Source organism: Amblyomma mixtum, chromosome 3 (genome assembly GCF_055824585.1).
Source record: "Amblyomma mixtum isolate Tamu chromosome 3, ASM5582458v1, whole genome shotgun sequence".
Taxonomy (NCBI): Eukaryota; Metazoa; Arthropoda; class Arachnida; order Ixodida; family Ixodidae; genus Amblyomma; species Amblyomma mixtum.
The window spans coordinates 276,230,772-276,236,771 of record NC_143014.1 but is presented as its reverse complement, the minus strand read 5'-3'; positions in this window follow the sequence as shown (position 1 = coordinate 276,236,771).

Genomic DNA, 6,000 nt, shown 5'->3' with positions numbered 1-6,000 from the left:
AGAGTCGAGGGCAGGGCGGAACATTAAAAGTGTTGGTGCCGCCTCAGGGTGTTAACAATGGATTTGATTGATCTCGATACATTTTCAACAGTTACAAAATAGCAGTGCTTGCAGCACAGCATGGGAAAGGTGAGAGCGGTGAATACATAATAAACTTGCTTAAACTGTTGTTCTCGTGAATATTCAAAAGGTCGAGCAGGCACAGCTCAAAAGACCATCTTCTTTCTTGCATATGAGCATGGCGGTTGAGGGTGAGGTTCAGAAGTTCAAAAAGTTCCCTCCCAAAAAGTGACCATAGCTCATTTTAACAAAGTTTTAAAGGCAATACATTGTTGCAGGCATTAAAAAATCTTTGTTTTTGTCACTTCCATAGCCAGCAATTCTAGACAAAAGCATTTTTGAATGGGAAACTGTTTACGAATGCAATTTTTCCTTATAATGTAATCTTCCATGATAATATATCTGCCGACCACTCGACGGCGCTTTGAATTTTTTTTTGCTATTAGCCTTTTTGCCATCGTAAAAAGCGTTCCCCACCCCAAAGCACCGCTGCGGTGGCTCCGTGGTTACGGCGCTCGGCTGCTGTCCCGAAAGACGCGGGTTCGATCCCAGCCACGGCAGCTGAATTTTGATCAAGCCAAAATTCTAGAGGCCCATCTGCTGTGCGTTGTCTTTCACGTCAAAGAGCCTCAGGTGGTCGAAATTTCCGGAGCCCTTCACTACGGCGTCCCTCATAGTCTGAGTTGCTTCGGGGTGTTCAACCACAATAAACTAACCAATAAACCAACCAGAAGCGTTCCCCATTGGTTTCCTATGAAAGTGTTCAGTGCTCGATGCGAACAATAGAAACATGTTAAACAAAAGATTTTGTTACACATCCAAAGAATGGAACATTATTTGCAGAATTTCCGTAACAGCATCTGCCAATTTTTCAATATTAAAAACGTTTTCCTGAGATGTTGAATATTTATGCCCAAACGCAATCTGGTTGAGCCTTCTACAGCTAGAAAGATTAGCCATGAAGTCAAGCGATTAATTTCTGTATGCATTAGCCTCGCGACCGTCTGCACTGTTCTGCACATTTTTTTGCATTTCTGCTCGGGATTCCAGTGGAAGGCCTCATTCGAGTGTTAGTCAACAACTGCTCCCTACAACTATAATTTTTTTACTAACAATTTATTTGAGCATCAGTTCTCTGTATTCTTCCTATACCGCTAATTTTATAAAAATATTTCTCTTTGTTGTTTTACATTCCTCTACCCAGAATGATGCAGTACATTACCACTACTGGCTCTAATGGTGATGCTGCCATAAAGCTGCGGGCATGAGAACACAAACAAATTATTGCAGAAGGCCATTATCGTCGATGTAGCAATTGTGAACTTTAGGGCCTTTTAAAAGAGTTACGTCACCTTTCTGGCCCAAGAGACCTCTGTTGTGCTAAGATAAATATCTTCAACTCCCAATCAATCTATGGGGATTGCTAATGCAGCTAAGTAATTGTTTAAGTAAATTGCTAAGTAAATATTTCTTCCCTTTAGAGCATAGCGAGGCCCCTTTGTGATTCATTTACGATTAAGTGGCATAATGTGTCACTGGAATGTTTTTTGGCATCGACCTAGTGTAATGAAACCGAAGATGCCCCACGTTGGACTTTACGATTACATCGCCAATCACATTCTCTCCCACAAATGCTCACATCGAATGCAGATATACAAGACTACTTCCCCCTGGCTGTAATGGCCTGGAAATCGCCAGACACAATCAAAAATTATAGGTGTGCTTATTCGTGCGAAGAAATAGTTTCCGTCGAACATGCATGCCGCAAGCTTTTATGTGCACTTAACTAATAATCACATGCAGAACACAATTTTTTAGCACCCAGTAAATGTTACATTAAACAAACTACAAAAAAGTCGAAAGTTTGTCATGACTTGCGAAAACAAAGTGCATGGCAGTACTATACGCCACCATGTCTAATAGATTCCGGGCCAAAATTCAACGATTTGGCTCCAAAGTCTCGGAAACATACAGCGCCGCTGCCAGAAATCTCCTTGGATAAGTCTTTCAAGTGTGCTTGATAAAGCTGGTAGCTGCTGGCCATGCATGGTTGCAGGTTCCAGAGGATGGCATCGCGAAACCCTGTGGCCAGCAGCTGAAGGCTCAAGCATACTGTGGCTCCAACGGTGGATCTCAACTGGTCTCTGTACGGCTGCCATGCAACCGCTGTTGTCCAACGTGGGGAAGACCCTACATTCCAAGGGTCCAGCACATAGCAACACAAATTCACATACTAACGAGATTTCGAGATTACTAACGAGATTTTAATTCACATACTAACGAGAAGGCTCAAATATCCTTCACCTCATTCTTGTCTCCAGTCCAGAATTAATCCAATCACTTTCGCAATCTAGTGGACTCAGTGATCACAGTCTCTTGTTTTTCGACCTAACCATTGAAATATCCGCCCGCCAACCATCCGTCAAATACATCCGTGATTATCGTAATGCCGACTTAGCGAGTGTGAACTCCGACCTCGAACAATTTTTCGCTGCTTTCCTCCTATCGATGTCTACGAGATGCGTTAACGAAAACTGGTGCCCTTTTAAACACAAACTTTTGTCGCTCATTGACGCTTACGTACCACTCATATGCATCCGCGGCGACGCCACTAAGCCTTGGTTTTCGAACGCTTTGCGCAAATTATTGCGAAAAAAAACGCCTCTTCCATAATACAAAAAATTCTACATCATCTGTGAAATGGAACAAATACTTCGCCAGTCTTCGCGAATACACTCATTTATTACGGTCGTCTAAAAGAAAATTCTACAATCATGATCTGCTAGACATAATGCGCTCGAACCCAAAGAAATTCTGGAATCTGATAACGCCCAACAAAAACAGCTCATACAGCATATCTTTGAAAAAACAAGATGGCACACACGTTCCGCTTTCCGAACGCTCTGATACTATGAATTCCTACTTCACCTCAGTCTTCACCCACGAACCACCGGACAACAGCATTACTTTACCGCAACTTAATTTGCTTCAATGCCACCTGTTACCATCACATCTGAGGGAATTTCTAAGCTCATCGAAAATCTCAAGCCGTCTACTTCCCCAGGGCCGGACAACATACCTGCCAAAATCCTAAAAGGAACCAAAGAATTGTCATGCCAAATCCTACAGCTCATTTTTGACCAATCTCTAAAGACCGGCCAAATTCCGGACGCTTGCAAAACAAGCAAAGTTGTGCCCGTTTTCAAGACCGGTGACCGCTCTGACCCCTCGAATTATCGTCCCATTTCATTAACATGCATCTCGTGTAAACTCTTTGAGCATATACTGTACTCCAATATTGCAAATCACCTCGATAAAAACTCTTTTTTCTTTCCCAAACAGCATGGTTTCAGAGCAGGCTTCTCATGTGAAACACAACTTTTCGAATTCACAACTGATCTTCATCTAAGTCTAGATTCTTTATTTCAAACAGATGCCATTTACCTAGATTTCTCTAAAGCATTTGATCGCGTTCCTCACCAACGTCTCATCTGTAAACTCGCATGCCTGTCACTCGACCCTTTAGTCTCTTCCTGGATTAGCTGCTTCTTGACTAATCGCTCACAGTTCACCGTCATCGCTAATCACGCATCTGCAACTACCGTAGTTATCTCTGGTGTACCCCAGGGTTCCGTCCTTGCTCCGCTGCTCTTCCTAATCTTCATCAACGACCTGCCATCTGGAATCTCGTCATCTGTCCTTATTTTTGCGGATGATTGCGTCATTTATCACCGCATATCTGATAACACTGACCAGGAATTATTACAGGATGACCTAAATAAAATACAGAAATGGTGCTCCGACTGGCTCATGCAGCTCAATATTTCGAAATGTAAATGCATGCACATATCACGCAAACATTCCATTAGTAATTTCCAGTACTCCCTGAACTCTGTGGCGCTGTCAGTAACGAATTCATACAGGTACCTTGGCGTTGAAATAACGAACAAATTAACATGGTCAGACCACATTATCAAACTTTGCGCAAGCACTTCCAGAGCACTTGGCTTTATCCGAAGATCACTATCAATGTCCCCTCCATCAATCAGACAACAAGCATACGAAACATTCATTCGCGCTAAAATGGAATATGCCTCAGCAATATGGAACCCTCACCAGGCTTACTTAATACAACTGCTCGAAGCTATCCAGAATCGGGCAGCGCGCTTCATAACGTCGCAATATTCGTCTCGACGCAGCGTTACCAACCTAAAATCATCTCTCGGCCTTGAACCATTAGTACTCTGCAGAAAAATATCAATTCTTTGTCTTTTACACAAACTATACTTTAACTTCCCTGCACTACGCCTAACTTTGTTATCTGCTCCCTTACGCTCATCTCGCCGATTATTCAACTCCCTCAGCATTCAGCGGTTGCACGGTTCATCCAACGCTTTCAACAAATCTTTCCTTCCCATCGCCATAGAAGAATGGAACAATCATCCTGATACCGTTGTCATCGAATTAATCCCATCGAACTCAAATATACTAGACTGCTTCTCCCTAGCTGTAATGGCCTGAAAATAGCAATATATAATAAAAAACTATGGGTGTGCTTATTCATCATTATGTGGTGGCAATGCCTAAGCATTAGGTATACTTCTTGCTTTTTTTTTTTATTTGTACTTATTGTTCCTTCATATTTTCTTATATATTTTGTTGTGTATTTTGTTGCTTTTTACAGCAAACTGCTGAGCAACTTGCTGCGCTCTTTCCCCAGTCGTTCATGGTCATTTTTGTTTTACCTCTGCTTTTCTAGCCATTATTAGCCCTTATCAATTTTACAATCGATTTCTTTCTGTCCTTCCCATGCTAGCCACCTTCCCAGCCTCATCTCTTCTACCCTACAAGTCCGGAGGAAAATTCCTCACCGCCCATTTTGCCACCAGACAACCATGGCAGGTGGATGGTAGTGGCACGTGGCTCCACCTGCCAGGTCGCACGAGTCAAGTGTACGCACCACTAGGCCGCCGGACAACAACGGACACTTTTTCATGGTAAGGCCTCAATTGCTAACTCTTTCAAATACATCAAGCGCTACAAACCACCTAAAAGGAACTGAATGCAAGGTTTGGGGGGGTGATTTTACAATGTACAGTCATGGACAAGAGTTCGGGGTATGCGGATTTGTAGGAAAGAAACTTTCCGCGCAGCCTCACTAGTCAATCGTCTGATATTATTCCAGGGGATGTAGCAAGTGTGTGGCCTCGTGATTCAATGGTGTTCATTAGAGTGTTTTGGCCGTCTGCAAAGAAATAGTTTCCATCATACCTGCATGCTGCAAGCTTTTATTCACACTTAAGCAATAATCACCTGCAGAACACATTTTTTAGCACACAGTAAATGTTACATTAAACAAACAACAACAAAGTAGAAATTCGCCATGACTTGTGAAAACAAAGTGCATTGCAGTACTATATGCCATCACGTTGAATTGATTCTGGGCCAAATATTCAGCAATTTGGCTCCAAAGTCTCAGAAACATACAGCGTCGCTGCCGGAAATCTGCTTGGAGAAGTCTTTTTCCAAGCGCTCGGTCCGCTGTGCTTGATAAAGCTGGTAGCTGCTGGCCATGCGTGGTTGCAGGTTCCAGGAGATGGCATCACGAAACCCTGTGGCCAGCAGCTGTGGGTGCAAGCATGCTGCGGCTCCAGTGGTGGATCTCCACTGGCCTCTGCACAGCCACCACACAACCACTGTCCAACGTGGGGAAGACCCTACATTGCAAGGGTCCGACACATAGCAACACAAATTCACATACTAATGAGATTTGTCATGTGGTCTCCACAGAACACTTGCTTTGGTCCACCACGTGGTAATGTGTGGAGCAACACTTGTTCACCTGCTGCACGTTTACCAGCACACAGCTCAAAGGAGCAGTGGAACATCTGGGAATTAAGACAAGCATTTCATATGCAAATAGGCAGCGCAGTAACGTCG